This window comes from Macrobrachium nipponense, chromosome 9 (assembly GCF_015104395.2).
Source record: "Macrobrachium nipponense isolate FS-2020 chromosome 9, ASM1510439v2, whole genome shotgun sequence".
Lineage (NCBI taxonomy): Eukaryota > Metazoa > Arthropoda > Malacostraca > Decapoda > Palaemonidae > Macrobrachium > Macrobrachium nipponense.
Window position 1 is genome coordinate 50674929 of NC_061110.1, and position 21391 is coordinate 50696319.

Below are 21391 nucleotides of genomic sequence, written 5' to 3' on the forward strand. Positions count from 1 at the left end.
TTAATGTTCAAGAAGAATTCATAATCACATTCTTTCACCTTAAAAGGCTCTCCTTTTTTTCTTGCCATTCGAATAGCAGTTATGAATGTTTCTGGAACATAGATTAGTCCACTCTTAAGGAGTCGCTTGACTTGCCTTTCAATCAATGAGTGAGCTGAATCGCCCTCATTCTGGGAATGTCCTTTAATGAGAAACTTGTGAGTAATGGAATCAAGGTCCATATTATTTACTGCATATAAGTAGAGAGCTAACATAAACTTGTTTTTCTGCTGACCACCGTAATTGTCTGAATAAAAAATATCCTTCTTACCAGTTTCACAAACTTTATGGATATAGTCAAGAGCACAAGAACCAAGTTCATTTACTCCACGATGCCCATTGGATTCATCCCAGACATAACACTCACAATTGTTAGATTTAAAGTCATAAAGCGTAAAATTCAAAACATTTAACTTGGATTTGTAGTAAAACAGGGATACATCTCCTTTGGGCAGTTGGAATACAGCTTGCAAATCATAAACAGCTACAGCAGCATTTGATGATACTTTATCACTAGCTTTTTCAGATCTTGACAATTTTTTTTTAACTTGGTGCTAATCATACTTCTCTTGCAGACTATTTTTTTCAGTTTTGCTTGCATTTTCAAAGGTTGCACATGTGTCACATTGATCTTTTTTGCGGTGAAAAAAGAAATATTGTAATCTTCAGTGAACACCTTGTAGAACATAGAGTAGTTCCCAAACGGTGCATTATTCTCTTTGCATTTTGAAACATAATCTCTATGGATATCAGCAACAGTCTTGCTTCCGTCAATGAAAACTCTCGATGTATTAGCCCTGAGGTAATGACTCTCAATTTTTGGAATGGAATCAATATGAGCCTTCATTCCGTCCTTGATACCTTCATCAACGGTGTGGTGATTACTGTGCTTACCTCTCAGATCATTTTCAATCAAATTTCCACAAACTTTATTCTTCTTTTCCAGGACTGTGCGGATAGGGAGGTCATTGATATCTAATGTGTTTATAAAAACAATTTACACACCCTAACTCTTCCTTCATTCAATTTGAAATAGAAAGCATTGTTACGTTTTCTTTGTTGTCTTGTACCTCCGACACGAATCTGTACTTTGGTACAATTTGATCAATTGCATTAGCAATAAACTCTTTGTTTGTCAATATCACCCAATTCCCAGTAGGATGCAAATATGGGCATTCTTTGTTTTTCAGTAAATTTCATTGAGCACCTCAACCTGCATTTTTCCCCGCAAGGCGGCTTTACTTTTCTTTCTTCCCGTTCTTTTCTCTCTTTGGTATGCATTACATACCGTTTTCCTTCATTTCGTAGTTTTTTTTCTGGAGACTTAACATTTCGCCCCGCCCCAACTTTCAGGTCTTTTTTGTTTCTTTCCTTTTTTCGACCCCTTTTAGCTGCTGCTTTCTAATTACTTTGGTGACCAATTATTTCCATGTTAGCAGCGTCACTATGTCCAGTGAGCAGCATCACTATGTTTCAAGTGTAGCACACACAGCGTGTCGCATACTATTTCCATGTCTAGCAGCATCACTATTTCCAAGTGTCAGCAGCGCTCTATTTCCAGTCTAGCAGCATCATATTTCCAAGTGTAGCAGCGTCACTATTTCCAAGTGTAGCAGCGTCACTATTTCCAAGTAATGTAGCTCATATTTCCAAGTGGGTAGCAGCGTCACAAATCAAAGTGTACAAGCGTCAAAAGTTTGATTTAGAGAAGAGTCATCGTCATTACTATCAACTCCTTCTGGATCTTCGTCATAATTTGGTTCATAGTTCTTATCTGCAACTGAATCATCAGAGTCTAAGCACATCTGGTGATGCTGCATGAGTTGATGATGATGACGAGGATGATGAGGAACTGCTGCTTGATAAAGAGGTACTGCTTGATGTAGAACTATGCCTTGATAATGAACTTTCACCTTAATTTCTGCACTGCATTGTCGGCATCTCTACACTCTTGGTGTTCTGGGAAGAACTTGGTGGTGTCTCGTGTTGGTTTGCTAGGACTTCGACATTCTTTCCTGCAACAATGTAAGCAACATAATTATTATGTAACATGTATTCCCTACAGTAATGATGTCAATTATAATTATCATACTTGCATTACATAGGAAATATTTTAAAGGTAAAAAATTTCTATCATCGTTGATTTAATTATATGAAATAATAGACAAATCTTAATCCTTCAGCGGCTTACCTGACTCAGAGACATTTTCAGTCACTTCAGTCTCCTGCGATGATGCCTCTTTTGTTTTTTCCACCGACTTCAATGCCAACTGTAACAGTTGTTTACCTCGACTACTAACTATTTCAAGGCCCATAACACCCTCCTTTTTTAATATAACTAATGAACTAGGCTTCTGATTAATGTGAAACCGAAACCACCAGAGTCTGAGACACCGACCTAATTAAGAAAAATGGATTCAAGCGTCTACTCTGCATTATTGTCTTACTTTATATCGAGAAATGTCATCTCAATTTTATGGGCATGGTGAGAACGGAAATTAAGACCTAGCAACTAGGCTCAGAATGACGTGTGTCGACCATGACGTTTACACCTGCCACGTCCCCTTGCTGTATGGTTATCAAATAATATATAAGTTGTAGTGAATTATACTGCTCTTTGATGGAATCTAAAGATACTGATTAGTTATTATGTCTGAATAAACTCATTTTTAGCCTCACTTGGGTTTATCATTCAATCAATAGTTAATTCTTACGAAAAAGAAGAAAAAATAAAAATAATCGGATGGAAGTCAGAGAGGTGATCGTGCTAGGGAAGGTACATGTCTGTTAGATACACGCATTGACAAGGGCTCCTGCTGACACCTTGCTTACTGCCTATTATTGACATTTGATATCATGTCTAGAATGCTTCACCATTGTCCACAAGGTTGTCGTAATGCTTTTGTGTTGCGACTCTTAACATACTACAAGAGGGAACAAGACAACAATAAACTGAAGATTGGATTGTAAAGGTTAGTATCATGTTGTCATGTTTAATGGTGTACCATCACTGACATGTATAGTTATATATTATTCATTATCAGATTCTCTCTCTCTCTCTCTTTATATATATATATTATATAATATATAATATATATATATATTATATATATATTATATATTATAAAGATAAATGCCACGAAGGAAAAATAAACGAAGGAGGTCTGCAAGATCTTTCGACTTTAAAAGTCCTTTACTGAGCAGATACTGACATAAATACGAGAAAAGACAATACAAGAAGGTTCGTATAACTGACAGATAGGGATTATAAAGGGATTAGTACCTAGAATCCGACACACCTGGAAGATAAGAAACCTTCCCAAACAAGCATAAACAATGGGTGCAATTAAATGTTTAAGACAATCATCTCAGATACAATTTCCAGACGATTAAAGGATTATAGGTGACAGCTATTCGGAACTTGGTAAACAAAACCATATTCACAATATATGACAGACATACATTACAACAAAATTTAATAACTCTAAGGCAACTGATTTTTATTTAAGTCAGTAATTATATCTTTGAGGTCATTCTTAAACATGTTACAGATACAAGGGTCTAAATGAAAAAGGCCACGACTAACATTGAAATTACAATGAAAAGTAAGTTGTATTAAAGCAGATTCTAAAAGATTTCGTGATAAGACATCTCTTGACCATGCAATTACTGAACTATCAATCCAATTAATTCGGTGGTTGTTTTATCTTAAATTGAATGAATAATGCATTAGATTTTATGCCCAGTTTTTATCAGAGGTAGTTTTATTTTATGGCTGGCTTAGCATTACTTCTAAGCCTTTGCTGGACTGTCCGAGATAGAATGAGGACAATCCATACATGGAATTTTATATATTATGTTGTTGCTTTTCTCTAGGGCCATTTTTTTCCTTTTTTATCAACATTCTTTTTAGTGTGTTATTATAGGAAAAAACAAGGTTGACATTAAAAGCTTTTAACAATGGTTTAATGGTTTCAAATCCATTAAAATAAGGCAAACTGAGAATGTTCTTAGAATTTTCTTTCTGTGTGTTATTTACAGTATAAAACTTTTTGTGGGCTTTATTATAACAAATGTCTAATATATGTGAAGGATAGCATAAATCTTTCCCTATTTTTCTTATGTATTCAATTTCTTGATCCAAATATTGTGGACTGACAATTCGCAATGCTCGTAAAAACATAGAGGAAAAAATTGATATTTTTATATTAAGATGGTGGCCTGAGAAGAAATGAACATAAGTTAAGTTGTTAGTCGGTTTCCTATAAATACTGAATTTACATTGAAATGGTTCTCTATGTTTCAAAACGTCTAAGAAAGGGAGGCAATTGTCTCTAATTCTAGAGTAAACTTAATCGATGGTACCTGGTTATTTAATTTAGAGAGTAAATCATTTACATCAATACGACAGAAGAACAGCTAAACAATCATCAACGTAACGATACCACTTTACATGAATATGAATGATATTAGGTAAGTAGCGTTTTTCAAAGAATTCCATATACAGGTTTGAGAGTAATGGTGATAAAGGATTTCCCATTGCCATGCCAAATATTTGTTGATAAAATTCACCATTGAATATAAACTTACAATCACAAATGCACAAACTCGTGAGTGAAATAATGTGACTTATAGGTAGAAGTAATTCATGCTGAGTTAGTTCATTACTAAGATATTCTAAAATCGAGTCTATAGGGACTTTAGTGAAAATAGAACATACATCAAAACTAACGAATCTATCAGTAGGGCAAAGCAATTTTGTTTAATTTATCAACTAAATCTAGAGAATTATATATATGAGAATCGGAGATGGTTCCAAGTAACGGGGACAAGATCTTAGTGATATATTTCGAGAGTTTATATGAAATTGAACCAACAGTACTGATAATAGGCCGCATAGGGTTATTTTCTTTGTGCGTTTTGACTAATCCGTACAAGTAAGGTAAGGAAGGAGATTTGACTGACAATTTGCCTAGTAGTTCTGTTTTATCTTTAAGGATACTTTTCACTATGCTATTGGAAGTTTTTTTTATGACTTGATCAAGAGGATTTTTGTTAGTTTTTTATAAGTCACATCATCGTCCAGTAGGGCTTGCATACGTGATATGTAGTCAGCTTTGATCTAAAATTTTACTATACTATTTGACTTATCAGCTTTTGTAATGTGGATAGTATTGTCCTTTTTAAGATCGGTCAAACTTTTCGTTATAGCGAGCAGGGAAGTTACTTTCATGCTTAACATTGGCAGCTCCGTAAACAATACCTTTAATCATGTCAACATGATTTTGAGGAAGATCACAATATTTTTCAAATTTACTTAGACTCGATTTTAGAATATCTTAGTAATGAACTAACTCAGCATGAATAATAAAGCCCACAAAAAGTTTTATACTATAAATAACACACAGAAAGAAAATTCTAAGAACATTCTCAGTTTGCCTTATTTTAACGGATTTGAAACCATTAAACCATTGTTAAAAGCTTTTAATGTCAACCTTGTTTTTTCCTATAATAACACACTAAAAAGAATGTTAATAAAAAATGGCCCTAGAGAAAGCAACAACATAATATATAAAATTCCATGTATGGATTGTCCCTCATTCTATCTCGGACAGTCCAGCAAAGGCTTAGAAGTAATGCTAAGCCAGCATAAATACTCTGTAAAAACTGGGCAAAAATCTAATGCATTATTCATTCATTTAAGTAAAAACAACCACCGAATTAAGTTGGATTGGATTAGTTCAGTAATTGCATGGTCCAAGAGATGTCTTATCACGAAATCTTTTAGAATCTGCTTTAAAACAACTTACTTTTCATTGTAATTTCAATGTTAGTCGTGGCCTTTTTCATTTAGACCCTTGTATCTGTAACATGTTTAAGAATGACCTCAAAGATATAATTACTGACTTAAATAAAAACTCAGTTGCCTTAGAGTTATTAAATTTGTGTAATGTATGTCTGTCATATATTGTGAATATGGTTTGTTTACCAAGTTCCGAATAGCTGTCACCTATAATCCTTTAATCGTCTGGAAATTGTATCTGAGATGATTGTCTTAAACCTTTAATTGCTCCCATTGTTTATGCTTGTTTGGGAAGGTTTCTTATCTTCCAGGTGTGTCGGATTCTAGGTACTAATCCCTTTATAATCCCTATCTGTCAGTTTATACGAACCTTCTTGTATTGTCTTTTCTCGTATTTTATGCAGTATCTGCTCAGTAAAGGACTTTTAAAGTCGAAAGATCTTGCAGACCTCCTTCGTTTATTTTTCCTTCGTGGCATTTATCTTTATTTTTGGATTTATCAACGTTCCTAACTTTCGTGATTCAGTTATACATACATATATATATATATATATATATATATATATATATATAATATATATTTACTTATATATGTATATATATATTCTACTTCAGTCTTGTAACTTTATTCCCATTAAAATTTTAGCTGCTATACTACTATCTATGTACAATGTACTTATTGTTAATAAAGTATTACTATCCTTCCACCTCCATCCAGTCCTCAGCCATATTAAATATTTATAATGATCATACTATGTGCGCACCCTTAACCAATCATATTCACCAATAATCAATTCACATATAGCCACGATTAAACCCTTTATCTAGAATTACTTCGTGAAGTTATTGAAATCAGGGGGAATAATAAATATATGACCAATTTCAACTTTGCCAGACCTAACATTTTTTCATTCCATAACTTCAACCCACTAATGACTACATACCTGTATTGAAAAATAAAAACACCTAATCTCTATCAAAGGTATATATATATATATATATATATATATATATATATATATATATCATATATATATATCTTAAGAGGTGAAAAGAGGGGAATGGCTAATAATATGTTTAAAGTGTTTTATATAATAATAAAGTCACATAGCTCTGCTTGCCTAGAGACAAGGGGTGGTACACTGCAAAGTTCACAGGGGAGAGCATGGTATTTGCTGAACAAGCAACTTGTCTCAGAGGTCGTTCCCCGTTTGCGAGGCATGTGCATTCGTTTTGTACGCGTATTACAGGCCTACTGGTTCAGGGTACTTGTGGAAGACGCATTCTTTGTGCAAAGGAGAGAACAAGTGGTTTGCCCTAAGTGTCGGGAGAAAACGCCATCGAAAAGGTAAGACAAGTTCTTTAAAAACTTAGAAAATCTGTTACCTTTTGAGAAAGAGAGAGAAGTGTGGAAATATCTCTTTACGTAAATACTTTGAAAAGAGTGACGTGGGGTGTCTATATAAACTATTATCTTTATTACAGATGGGTCCGATTCCATGGTTGATTAGGAATGGGATTCTCTAACTGACTAATACTAAACAATGTGACTTGTTTTGGGGTTTGAGAGTGTAACCTTAGTCCGGAAGGTAGAATGTTATCTTATTGGTTTTCTTTATGGGCAGATTAGATTTGGGTATTTATGCCATTATGACTTGTTAATCATTTTATTCTTTGTTATAACCAATTGCTTTGGAAATAAATGATATTTTTGTATATTTACGCAGTCTTAATAAGCCTCGTGACATCTTACAGACAGGGCACCGTTGGCAACAGGTAAGAGTTCCCAGTTTGTGTAGTTTTGGGAATAAAACAAGGGGGTGTAATAGTGGTGCCAGCGGTAAAGGCTTTTTATATATTTTCAAGCTGTAGGTACGCTCCGAAGGGACTGGTGACCAGTTAGAAATAGGGGGTTTCGGTTTTTTATTTTGATAGGAGAAGGGTTGGGTTTATTAATCATGTCACAGGCAACTCAGGGTCATTACTGCTGATTCGACAGAGAGAAGCTGTTCCTCAGACAGTCTTCCTCTCCCAAGCCAAGCCAGTTGATTTCTTGAGATTACGGAATAAAGGTGTTTAAAAAGAGAGAAAAGGGGGGGGGGGGAAGAAAAGTTTAGTTTTCGACATATTAAAGTGTTTCGCAGTTCGCGCATGTTTGCGGTGTATGTGAATTCGGTTTAACGGTCATATGAAGACGTAAGTGTATTTTCGAGTTTTTGTTTTTTTCTTTTTTTTCTTTTTTTTTTCCTCTTTTTGTTTGTTGGGGATTTTCTTTAACTTTTTGTTCTTGTTCATGTTCCTTGTGTTTGTGTGTGGCGAACTTGCCTGAGTGGGATTTTTGCGGCAAGTCGTGCCAGAGAGAGAGAGAGAGAGAGAGAGAGAGAGGCGAGTTAGCTCGGAAACACCTTACGTTCTTACTTTTCCTATCCCTTTCTTATTATTATTATTTTTTTTTATTGTCATTTTCGTGGGGTTGATTTTGTGATTGGGGACGGGGCACGCCTACCTTTTGTTATCTGTTGTTGGAAAATTTTTTTCTCCTTGATTGGGTTTAGTGTATATAAGTACATTGATGTTATTGAGATCGGGGAACAGCCTTGGGAAACAAGATAAAATGGCAGATACCAAACCGACGACGCTACTACATCACGTGACGAACATTTCTGCGGGGGTCAGCCCGTTCAAAGGGATCGTGGATGGCGCTTTGTCACAACCTTTGAATATTTTCATAGAGGGAGTTAATAACTATTTAGCGGGAAAGAATATAGTAGACGATGTAGAGGCATTCAGAGAGGCGAAAGCTTTGCTAGATTTCAATAAGGGAGACCTCAGTCATAGGTCAAGGAGTTTCCAATTTACGAAATGTCGTACCTGGACAGACTTGCACAGAAAAAAAAAAAAAAAACATTTTTGAAAACAGCATATGGCTCAAAGGAACACGGAGATATGGTGAGAGACCTTCGAGGTCTTTATAAACTACGGAAAGGCACTAATAGCCTTGTAGAACATAGTTTCAAAGCTGTTTGACGCAGTGGCAGATTGGGTAGCGGAAAATTGAAAACATCTAAATGGGTTACAGGGGATAATCTCCCTCTAAATAATGTTCATAAACTGATCTATTTTTTCCCTGCTCTTACACGAGGTACCCGATGCAATAGTGGATAGCTTTGATGAAAAGGTTGAGCCTACCTCAGACGAAGAATTACTTTATACCCAAATAGATAAACACAGGTCTAAATGTCCCACCGTAGATAGCACAATTTTTAACGGGACAGGCCCGAGGGATAGAGTACAGAGAGACACGGAACTCTCTTCTCATCGTCTGTGTGCAAAAGTTGAGTATAACAAGAGATCGTTCGATCAAAAGCAACAGCAGTTGCGTTGTTTCAACTGCAATAAACCAGGACATCCAAAGAAATTGTGTAGGGTTAAATATTGCGGGGAATGTGTAAAAAAGTACTGAGCATTATTGGCAGTCTTGTCCGTCTCAGATACGGAGAGAGGCGAGGCCTGCACCGCAAGGTTCTGGTAATTATAATGTGAGAACTTCCCAGCAGGTCAAACCAGAGGGCAAAGGGATCGGCGAAATTTTTGGAAGCCCGATCAACAAAAAGGGTACAGGTGATTGGTACATGCCATTGTGGTCTCGTGGGGGACGCCCCAGAGCCCAACCCATAGTCTATGGAACAGTAGGGGATGTGGGATATCCCGGTTTTCATAGACACTGGGGCATCAATAAATCTAATGGACTATAATTTGTATCAATCCATGTTCTCCAATTACCCTTTGCAGCCCTCTACGGAGACGGTGTGTGATGTGCAAGCCCATAGATTAAAACACCCTGGGTTGTGTTACAAATAAGGTTTGCTCTCGGTGACAGAGTGTTAACAGAACCTTTTTGGTAATAAAAGGAATTGCCTTAGGTAATAAAATCTTGTTGGGTCATCCTGCTTGTAGAAGACACAAGATTTCGGTCCATGCGGGTGCTAATGGGATAACAATCGGGAAAATGAATTACCTCATACCTTATGAGGACGTGAATAGAATGGAGGACATGGAGGTTATTGAAAGAGGAGAGGTGCTCGGTGGTATTAATTGCGGTGATACGAGTGTTATGGGGAAAGGTAATGTTAAAACACACGTTGGTGATCTGGGAGATGATTACGGAGTTCTATCAGAGTTCATAGTGGTAACAATGATACTAACAATACTGGTGATGATACTAATATGGATGTTGTTTCTGATACTAACAATGCTGGGGATAATACTGAGGGTGGTAATTTGTATGGGGCGGTGGCAAGGGGAGATACTAACCACAAATATAGAGGTGTTTTATTTGAAGACATTATGTTACTACCAGGTTCAAAGGTTATGGTAAAAGTTAAATTGAAGGAAATGAGAAAACCCACAGATGTGTGTGTTATTGAAAACAGTGAAAAGCTCAGGGGAGTTGTTAGCACGGCATCGGTGAACAGTGTATCCAAGAATGGGGTTACGTGGGTGGAGCTATTAAACTGTAATGATACAGTTAGGAGATACCAGAAAAATACATATATAGTAGACTTCCATGATTGGAACTGCGATAGTGGTTCTGTGGCTATCGTAGAGGGGAAACCTGAGTTTTCGGAGGCAGAAATACAATCAAGGAAACAAACATTTAGTGAACATTTGGCTAATGCCGATTATAGCGAACACGTTGAAGCGATAAGTGGGCTCTTGGCGGAATTTGGGGATACGGTAGCCTTGCAAGGTGATAAACTGGGGTTGACTAATGTCTTAGAGCATAAGGTAAATTTGGAGAGCAACACAAAACCTATTTATATTCCTGCATATCGCATACCTTTCAAAATCAGAGAACAGGTAGAGAAAGAAGTTAATAGATGGGAAGAAGAAGGAATCATTAGACCCAGTGTGTCTCCTTACAACTTTCCCTTGTTAGCGGTACCTAAGAAAGACGGTTCGGTCCGTGTATGCGTCGATTTTAGACGTTTAAATGAGAAAAACGATCCCTGACCGCTACCCAGTTGCGTGCATACCAGATCTTTTTGTTCGAAATTGGGGGACATAATATTTATAGTTCAATTGATTTGGCGCAAGGTTTCTTACAGGTCCCTCTCAGCGAGAGTAGCAAGGAATATACCGCCTTTTCAGTGCCCAAGGGACACTATGAATTTACGCGAATGCCTTTTCGGTTTATCGGGCAGTCCGATGACTTTTACCAGGTTGGTGAACACAGTTTTGCACGGGTTATTGGGCAAAAATGTGTGTATATGGATGACATCCTGATCGCAACGGACACGATCGCGCAACACCTGGAAGTGCTTACAGAAGTACTTAGGAGGCTTAGATTAGCGGGTTTGAAAAATCAAGCTAGCCAAGTGTTCGTTCTTGAAAAAGCAGATCACATATCTAGGGTCACGTCATATCTAAGGAAGGGGTTAGAGTAATGACGATAAAGTCAAAGCAATAGCGAATTTTCGCATCCCCAGATCAAAGAAAGAGATTAAGTCATTCCTGGGTATCGCCGGTTTCTTCAGGAGGTTCGTAAAAGGGTTTTCTAACATAGCAGCTCCCCTAACTGATGTGTTGCGGGAAGACGTTCAATTTCAATGGAAGGAATCCCAGGCGGAGAGTTTTCAAAAGCTTAAAGATGCGCTAATGAATCCCCCGGTTTTGAAGTTTCCAGATTTTAAGGAACCTTTTACATTAGTGACTGATGCAAGCCAGGAATGGCATAGGTGCATGCCTTATGCAAAAGTTTGATGGGAAATTTCATCCTATAGCTTTTTATAGCAGGAAGTTCAGGACAAAAGCAGTAACGAGAAGTCCATGGCCACCATAGATAAGGAAGCCTTTGCCATAGTGTCGAGCTTAGTTCATTTTAAAATGTTGGCTGATGGGGAATAAAGTAGAAGTCCTTACAGACCACAAACCGTTACTCGATCTTTTTAATAAACCCGATTTGTCTCCCAAAAGAGCTCGATGGTTTTCTTAAACTATCAGAGATTTTGATGCAAAGCTCAAATATATAGAGGGCAAATTTAATGTTTGTCGCGGACGCTTTGAGCAGGAGTTTTCATGACGCGGAAGGTTTCCAAGTCGCGCAGGTCACCAACGAAGCCATACAATGGGATATACCCCTCATAGAGCTAAAGCAAGATGAAGACGAGGTCTTAGCAGATGCGAAAGCATTTCTGCGAGGGGAATTAGTCAAGAACGTTATAGCTTGCCTTTTTCGGGTTTGGAGTTAGAAGGAAATCTGTTAGTTAGGAAAATTAAATATAAGTTGAGAACCAGTGAAAGTAAAGGAGATACGACACAGATCGTAATTCCGAAAGTCCTAATTCCAGTGGTTTTAGATATAGTTCATTGCAGGTTCGGTAGTCCTCACTTGGGAATAGAAAAAACTTATGATGAGGTTCGGGCTAAATACATTTGGAAAAATATGGGTAAAGATGTGGAAAATTTCGTAAGGAATTGTGCGGTGTGCAACGCATGTAAGCCTGCTAGGACAACGTCATGCAAATTAGGATCGTATCCTATACCGAGTAAACCTTTTCAGAGAATACATATGGACGTCTTAGGGAATTTTTGTGAGTCTAGATACGCGAACAAGTACTTGCTAGTGATAATAGATGAACTTACAAGGATAGTAGAAATTTTCCCACTTAAGCATAAAACAGCCGAAGAAGTAGCAATAGCATTTTTCAATGGTATCGTTTGCAGATACGGTTCACCCGAAGTTCTATTAACCGACAATGGGAGGGAATTTGTGAACAAAACCTTGGAGTGTTTAGCTGAATTCATGGGAATACAGAAAGTAACAATTATTCCATACAGACCCGAGGCTAATGGGTTGTGCGAACGAGCGAACAGGAAAGTGCTCGAAGCGCTCAGAAAAAACGGTAGGTGGTAATGATAGAAATTGGGACAGATATATTAACGTTGTTAGACATAGCATTAACACCATGGTTAGCGATTCAATTAAAATGTCCCCTTTTGTTATCCAGCGCGAGGCACATTTGATTTGTTAACTACGCCTCACCAGGGGGAGGATACAGTTGAAGCGCTGATATCCACACGAGAGAGAGACACGCATGTCTTAGCCGTAATCTCGAGTCCACAACCAGAGATATGGTTCAAAAGAGTATTAGTAAATCATCTGATCCCAAGATCAATGTCGGTGATAAGGTATTTTTAAAACTTAACGTGAGAAATGAGTTAAATTACAAACTAGGCCCAAAGTTTGAAGGTCCTTTTAAAGTCATTGAAGAGAAAATTGGAAATAGGTTTGTAGTTTTAAATGAACGAACAGGTCAGTCGAAGCTAACACATACCTCGAAATTGAAAAGAATTGGTTGTGGCAATTAATATATGATAGCGCAATTGCATTCATTTTTCCTTTTTTTTTTCTTGTTATCGGTTTTTGTAATTTGATGACAGAATGGCTTTGCAATTTTTTTTTTCCTTCTCCTTTGTTTCCTTCGAATGTTTTTCTCTTATTGTATGTAAGTCTGCGGCGTTTTGGCGTAAGATTTCGGGGTTAATATTTTTCGGCAAATGTTTGCTTTAGGCGAGAAAAGACATTGTTCTGGGGGGTGTGCTTACGAAGATCAGTACTAAACATTTTTTTTGAGAATCATGAGTTTCTAGCGTCGCGGGTCTGATTATGCTGCAATGCGAAGCACCTGACGTGTTCATAGGTGGGTTTTTCTTTTTTGCTGAAGTTTGCTGTAAGGAGTCCGGTTGCGAACCTTCCCTTTGGAATTAATGAGTCGGGGATTTGCACGGTTTTCGGAGATGCCGATTATGACATTTCACGAGAACGTGTCATATAAGGGGATTTTTTTTCTTGTCGATAGGGTTGCTGCGCTAGCAGATTCTGTAACGGTACACATTCTTTTTTGGGAAAAGATGTTGAATTATATATGTTTTTTTTTTTTCTTTCTTAACGTCGTCTGAGATGATTAAACAACTGACAGCTTTCCTTTTCTTTTCTTTCTCGTTCTGTCAGATGCTGAAATATTGTTTAATCGTCGCCCTGGGATTAGTGGCGCTTGCAAAGACGAAAGTACGCCTGGGTGCCCGGAGTGCTAATTGAAGAAGACCACTTAGTATGGTTATCATCTGATAAAATTACGCTGAGCATCGAGTTCGAAAGTTTGGGTTCAGCCAGGTTAGAACTCGAAGGATCGCGAAGCAGAGTCGAAGGACTGATAAACACGTTAGACGAACTTGAGACTACAAGAAACTTGTCTGCATCACTGGGACGTCTCTTAACGGAAATTAAAATAACTGCAAACAGGGTCCAAGGCAAGATCGGGGAAACACTCACTTGGGTCCCAGAGACAAAACCAGTTGGGGGGAGGGACCCGCCTAGAAGACAGAAAAGGGCAGTGCAGTTGTTGGCGGCGGGGGGTGTAGCTATTGCAGCCATAGCAGAGTGGCAATAGCGAGTTTGGTGAAGGTTGGAATATTAGAGGCGGAACTCGCCGAACATGGGAAAGCTCTGAATTCTCTAAGAGGGAGAAATGAGAAATTAGAAAACGGATTTAATGAGTTGAGGAAATCAAGTAACATATTAAACGCGACAGTAAAAGGGATCCGAGAAGACCTAGACGTCACCATAACATTTTTCACTATACACACTACACTGTTGAATATTGAAAAGAAACAGAATCTTTGTTGAATGAGATCAAAAGTCAAGTAGAAGCAATTATAGCAGCTTCACAAGGGAAAATTTCGAGGGAAATGTTGCCATTGGGAACTTTGGAGTCAACCTTAAAAGACGCAGCATATGAATGGGGATCAAATATAATTTTTACGGGGGAATTACTTCATAGATACTATGGGGTTTTAAAGGTACAGTTATTTGATAAGGGGTTACTTGTTGACATACCTGTTAGCGATAAAAAACCATTTCACAGTTATATACTTAGGCCATTTCCTAGTTCTTTCCAGGGGACGGTAGTGGTTTGGACGGGGGTAGAGGTTATGTATATATTAGGTGAGGAATTCCAGTCCTCAGCAGTTGACTATGAACTGGGATGTGTGTTAGTTTACGATAGATATGTGTGTGAAAGTCGGATATTTACTCTTCGACGTATTGACCTGTCAGGTTGCTAACTAGAATTAGCTCACGAGGACTTACCGACTCATTGTGACTTTAGAGAATTCCCCGATTCATACCAAGTAATATCGACGGAGATGACGACAGCGGTCTTCTGCATCAGATGCAAGATTTCTACTATGTGCAACGGAGACAACAATTCGCTCATTCTACAGGGATCCCAGCTGTTTGACAGTTCCTGCAGGATTCTTACAGACTTCTCCATGGTACTTAGTCGGCGTGTCTACAACTCGTCGATAAAGGTGTTTCACCGACACCTTCACGGAAGCCATAAGGCGGTTCGAATCCCGCCTACAGTGGAGTCCATTACTGTCCCGCCACTCGAAGATAGTGGTGAAGATGAACCTTTTTTTTTCGATGACCGCTATACTATACCAATAGTAATGATCATGTTAGCCGCTATACTGATCGCCATTTGTGTACTTGGAGTCCTTAAACTTTTATGCATTCGACGAAGCACAAGTGCTCCGGCAACGGAGGTGGCTCTAAGTCATGTGGTACAGTGATACATTGGGCATTAGTTGCCGATATGGTGTGAGACGGGAGTGCATTATTTTCTTTTTTGAGCCAGCCTCTGGTTTTATATATATTGTAAGACGCTTGTGTGTCTAGAGCTAGGCGGGTGCTAGCATGGGGTAGCCGAGCTCCTCTTAAGAGGTGAAAGAGGGGAATGGCTAATAATATGTTTAAAGTGTTTTATATAATAATAAAGTCACATAGCTCTGCTTGCCTAGAGACAAGGGGTGGTACACTGCAAAGTTCACAGGGGAGAGCATGGTATTTGCTGAACAAGCAACTTGTCTCAGAGGTCGTTCCCTGTTTGCGAGGCATGTGCATTCGTTTGTACGCGTATTACAGGCCTACTGGTTCAGGGTACTTGTGGAAGACGCATTCTTTGTGCAAAGGAGAGAACAAGCGGTTGCCCTAAGTGTCGGGAGAAAACGCCCATCGAAAAGGTAAGACACGTTCTTTAAAAACTTAGAAAATCTGTTACCTTTTGAGAAAGAGAGAGAAGTGTGGAAATATTCTCTTTACGTAAATACTTTGAAAAGAGTGACATGGGGTGTCTATATAACTATTATCTTTATTACAGATGGGTCCGATTCCATGGTTGATTAGGAATGGGATTCTCTAACTGACTAATACTAAACAATGTGACTTGTTTGGGGTTTGAGAGTGTAACCTTAGTCCGGAAGGTAGAATGTTATCTTATTGGTTTTCTTTATGGGCAGATTTGGGTATTTATGCCATTATGACTTGTTAATCATTTTATTCTTTGTTATAACCAATTGCTTTGGAAATAAATGATATTTTTGTATATTTACACAGTCTTAATAAGCCTCGTGACATCTTACAGACAGGGCACCGTTGGCAACAGGTAAGAGTTCCCAGTTTGTGTAGTTTAGGGAATAAAGGGGGTGTAATATATATATATGACTGGTAAAAATGTTCTGTAACAACAGAATTCCATCTAATAAAAGGAGCCCATAAAAACACCAAAATGTAGAGAGAAAAGTACTATATTTCAGAGACTGCTGTCTCTCTCTTCAGGTATATGAATGAGAAAAGTTTACAGAAAAGGTGGTATTTATACCAAGAGATTCGTCCACAAGTAAGCCAATTTAGGTCACCCCCGCTGATAATCTTCCTTTAATCTTCTTAAGCGTTGGTTGAATGAACACTGCGTCGATGATGTCCGATGTCCAATTCCCTTTTGAGATGTTCATTACCTGCTTCTCTTTTATTAAGGGCGATTCCATCATTTGACTCTTGTACCGGCAGTTGCTGCTATAAATTACACGTGACATATTCCAGTTTATTCTATGGTTATGTTCATTTATATGGTTGAAAATAGCCGAGTTCTGTTGTCCATACCTAACTGACCGTTTGTGTTGTATTAATCTCTGGGGAAGTGATTTACCTGTAAATCCGATGTAAGATTGGTCACAGTCCTGGCATGGGATCTCATATACCCCAGAGTCTTTGGGCGATGTCTTTTGTTGGACGTTAATCAGGGATTTGGCTTAGGTATTTGGGTAGGTAAATGCAAAAGGGTTGGATTTCCCAAGGGTGTGAGTTACTCTCTTAATCGTCTCCAGGTGGGGAATTTTTATTTTATTGTTGGGTGTGTCTCTGGTCTTGTCTTTAGGGGGTCGGTAGAAAATTACGTTTGCTTTTTGAATTGCTTTCTCAATTATATGGTCAGGATACTTTAAAGATGAAAGTTGCTTGCGAATTAGTTCAAATTCTTTTTCCAGGAAATCTGGGGAACAAATTCGTAAGGCTCTTAAGAATAGGTTGCTAGCTACACCTATCTTGATAGTATTGTCATGATAGCTAAAGTAGTGAATATAGTAAAGTGAGAACGTTGGTCTTCTGTATATGGTAAATTTGTATTCTGTCGTGTCTCTGATTATTAAAACATCAAGAAAAGGAATTTTGTTGTCTGTTGCCCATTCAACTTTAAATTTGATGCTGGGCACTAATGCGTTTAATTTTGAGAGGAATTCATTAAAATTACCCCACTTATATCCCAAAATGTAGTATGTCATCCAAGTATCTCATCCACAGCATGTTTTTGGGTTTTATTGCATTTATTACTGTAGTTTCAAAGTATTCCATGTACAGATTGGCTAAAATAGGACTTAAAGGACTACCCATACTACACCCGAATTTTTGCTTGTAGAATGATTCCCCGAATGAAAATACGTTATTAGATGCACATAATTCAACTAACTTTATTATTTTGTCAAGTGCCAAAGGGAAATGATCTGAATAGGGGGATAATTTTTCCCTTAAAAACTGAAGAACGTCCTGTACTGGTACTTTTGTGAATAGGGAGTCTACGTCAAGGCTTAAAAGTTTTATGTTGTGAAGTGGTATATGTGCTTCTCTGAATCTGTGACAAAAGTCTTCCGAATGTTTGATGTGACTGGGAGAAAAAGTGCCTAAAAAAGGAGAAAGGAGGCCAGCTAACCATTTAGAAATTTTGTAATTGAAAGCTCCGGCGCATGAAACGATGGGTCTGAATGGAAGATTGTCTTTGTGAGTTTTGGGAAGACCATAAAAGCAACTTTCATCTTTAAAGTATCCTGACCATATAATTGAGAAAGCAATTCAAAAAGCAAACGTAATTTTCTACCGACCCCCTAAAGACAAGACCAGAGACACACCCAACAATAAAATAAAAATTCCCCACCTGGAGACGATTAAGAGAGTAACTCACACCCTTGGGAAATCCAACCCAACCCTTTTGCATTTACCTACCCAAATACCTTGGCCAAATCCCTGATTAACGTCCAACAAAAGACATCGCCCAAAGACTCTGGGTATATGAGATCCCATGCCAGGACTGTGACCAATCTTACATCGGATTTACAGGTAAATCACTTCCCCAGAGTTAATCACAACACAAACGGTCAGTTAGGTATGGACAACAGAACTCGGCTATTTTCAACCATATAAATGAACATAACCATAGAATAAACTGGAATATGTCACGTGTAATTTATAGCAGCAACTGCCGGTACAAGAGTCAAATGATGGAATCGGCCTTAATAAAAGAGAAGCAGGTAATGAACATCTCAAAAGGGAATTGGACATCGGACATCGTCGACGCAGTGTTCATTCAACCAACGCTTAAGAAGATTAAAGGAAGATTATCAGCGGGGGTGACCTAAATTGGCTTACTTGTGGACGAATCTCTTGGTATAAATACCACCTTTTCTGTAAACTTTTCTCATTCATATACCTGAAGAGAGAGACAGCAGTCTATGAAATATAGTACTTTTCTCTCTACATTTTGGTGTTTTTATGGGCTCCTTTTATTAGATATATATATATATATATATATATATATATATATATATCTATATATAATATATATATATTGTCTTGTGCTGATATAAAGATAACCATACCGAAAGGGGGGCGTGGCAGGTGTAATCGTCACGGGTCCCACGTCATGGTCGACACACGTCATTCTGAGCCTAGTTGCCATGTCTTAATTTCTGTTCTCACCATGCCCATAAAATTGAGATGACATTTCTCTATATAAAGTAAGACAATAATGCGGAGTAGATGCTTGAATTCATTTTTCTTAATTAGGTCGGTGTCTCAAACAATGGTGGTTTCGGTTTCACATTAATCAGAAGCCTAGTTCATTAGTTATACTAAAAAAGGAGGGTGTTATGGGCCTTGAAATAGTTAGTAGTCATATTTACCTGTATTAAGATAAATTATATTGATTTTTAGGGCAATCTCGATAACGTCATATTTTGATATATGTAGGCAAGAAATTGAATAAATATTGTGTCAAAATCGCATCAAGTCTAAATCATTCACTGTTCAACAAAAAGTTATGATATCAAACAATTACTAACCTCTCAGAACACTGTCATAATAAGAAATATGTCACTGTTGCAGGAACAATAACGATGCTTTCTCTACAATTGTCAAGACGCAATTGAACTATGACAACCAAACGATAAGTTTGAATTTAAATGAGTCACTATGCCTTGAGCGACATCTGGCGGCCAGTTTTGCTACTAGAGTTATGGCGTTCTTACCACAAATAAATATGGAAGATGGCAAATTCAGTGGTATAAATAACTCAAAATCTTCAATTTTTGGGTTATGTCATTGTTGAAATGAATGAGCGATATTTGGTAAAAAAAAATTCTGGGATGTTTCAAAAGTTCCATCGCCGAACATGCTTTGATGAACCCAACTGTTTTAAAGACAATGGTCCTGCAAAAATCAAAATTCTCTCATTTACAGTAAGTTCCAGAAGTGAAGCGACAAATTTCAGAAGATTTCGTTCGAAATTCACTAACTGGCAACTACAACACGTAGCTGAAAAACTTTTTTTTCTACAGTGAAAGCCCTATCAAGCAAAATAAAGGTAACATATGATGCACAAATATCAAATCTATGATATTATAACAATCATAAGACAAAATTACGATAATAGTAATTATTCTAATGTATAGTAATTACTTCAAGCTATAGAAACGAAACAATTTTAAATTTTCTTTCAACACAGGAATACCAACATTACCAATGTATATTGTGAGCAATGTGGAAATAAATATTTAATATCATAGTGTATTATCAATTATTTTAGCGAAGATGCGTAAAACTATGCAATTATCAATAGAATGTAAAGGGAAAATCTCCGCAACATTAAACTTAACCAACCATGAATGCACCTAGATTCAACAGAGAAGGACCGAGCATAAAACACCATCTTCGAGAAAGGCTCTAACTGCTGCTGCTACCTTCAGGTGACTAGGCCTAGTTCCGGGCATAGCAAGGCTTACAATGAAGGGCCACTGTCAGTTATTTAGGGAAAAGTAGAACCATTAGGACCGAAACCAGGACCGGTTGTTGCACCTGGGGAACAGATTCGCTAAATAAAAAATAAGAAAGACGGTGGCTAGCAACCAGAACACCTGTAAAATCACCACCTGGTTAAGTAGGGAGACGACAGACCCAAACCACCCCTCCCACCCCCCTTCTCTACCTCTACCTCTACTGACAATCTTAACTCCACCTTTTTCACTTCAACCTTTTACCACAAATCTTCTCATCATATTCCAACCGTGAAATTTAAGACTGAATTTGCGTAAGTGGGCGTATCATAAGGGGATGACATCACCCAAATTCATATTTCCACGGGCAACCAGTAATCAGTTCGATTCAGTCAAGCATTATTGTATAACAGAAATTTATGAGTATTTTGTGGAATATATATAATTATATATATAATATTTATATATAAATATATATATATATATATTATATATATTAAATATATATATATATATATAAAGAAGGCACCCGAGCATGACCAATAGGCCTAGTGCTCGATTCTTAAAACAGGCCTCTGCATTCCTGACTAGATAAAAAGGTCTTGAGAGAGAGAGAGAGAGAGAGCATAACAGGAGATACTCGAATTAAAATAATGCTCGCCAAGCATATTAACACTCCGGATCGTATGAACAATAATAGTCTCATTTATGCACTGGAAAAAAAAAAAGATGGAAACCTACGAAAATAATTGTTTGATGCGACCCTGAACGCAATTCCACATGCAAAAACTTGCACAATTGAGGAATTTTCTGAAATTTTTAACTAACACGCTGGAAAATATATTTCCTTGATTCTTGAATAGGCTTAACCATGTAGCCAATGCTAAACGCGCATATAACTTGGATTTCCTTCTTTTTTTTTTCACACCATCTTGTCTTATTTACATTTCATTTAATCAGATGCTAAACCTTCGTGCTTTATCAAAAGAAATCTAATTACTTTCGATATAGCGCTATAAAAGTAGAAAGTTTATTTGCAAATCATATTAGGCCAATGCTTATGCACTCTATGGGGAATTTTTTTTTTTTTTCTTTTAATATACAATT

At 37.5% G+C, this 21391-nt stretch overlaps 1 long non-coding RNA gene across 1 annotated transcript; it reads right to left on the reverse strand.

The window, feature by feature from the left end:
* Positions 1 to 1718: 1718 nt before the first annotated feature.
* LOC135218397 (uncharacterized) lies at positions 1719 to 19467 on the reverse strand. Its single transcript, XR_010315310.1, has 3 exons — positions 19355 to 19467; positions 2231 to 2309; positions 1719 to 2054 (listed from the first exon to the last, which is right to left on the reverse strand). It is a non-coding gene; the product is annotated as an uncharacterized LOC135218397 (long non-coding RNA).
* Between the last annotated feature and the right edge of the window lie 1924 nt (positions 19468 to 21391).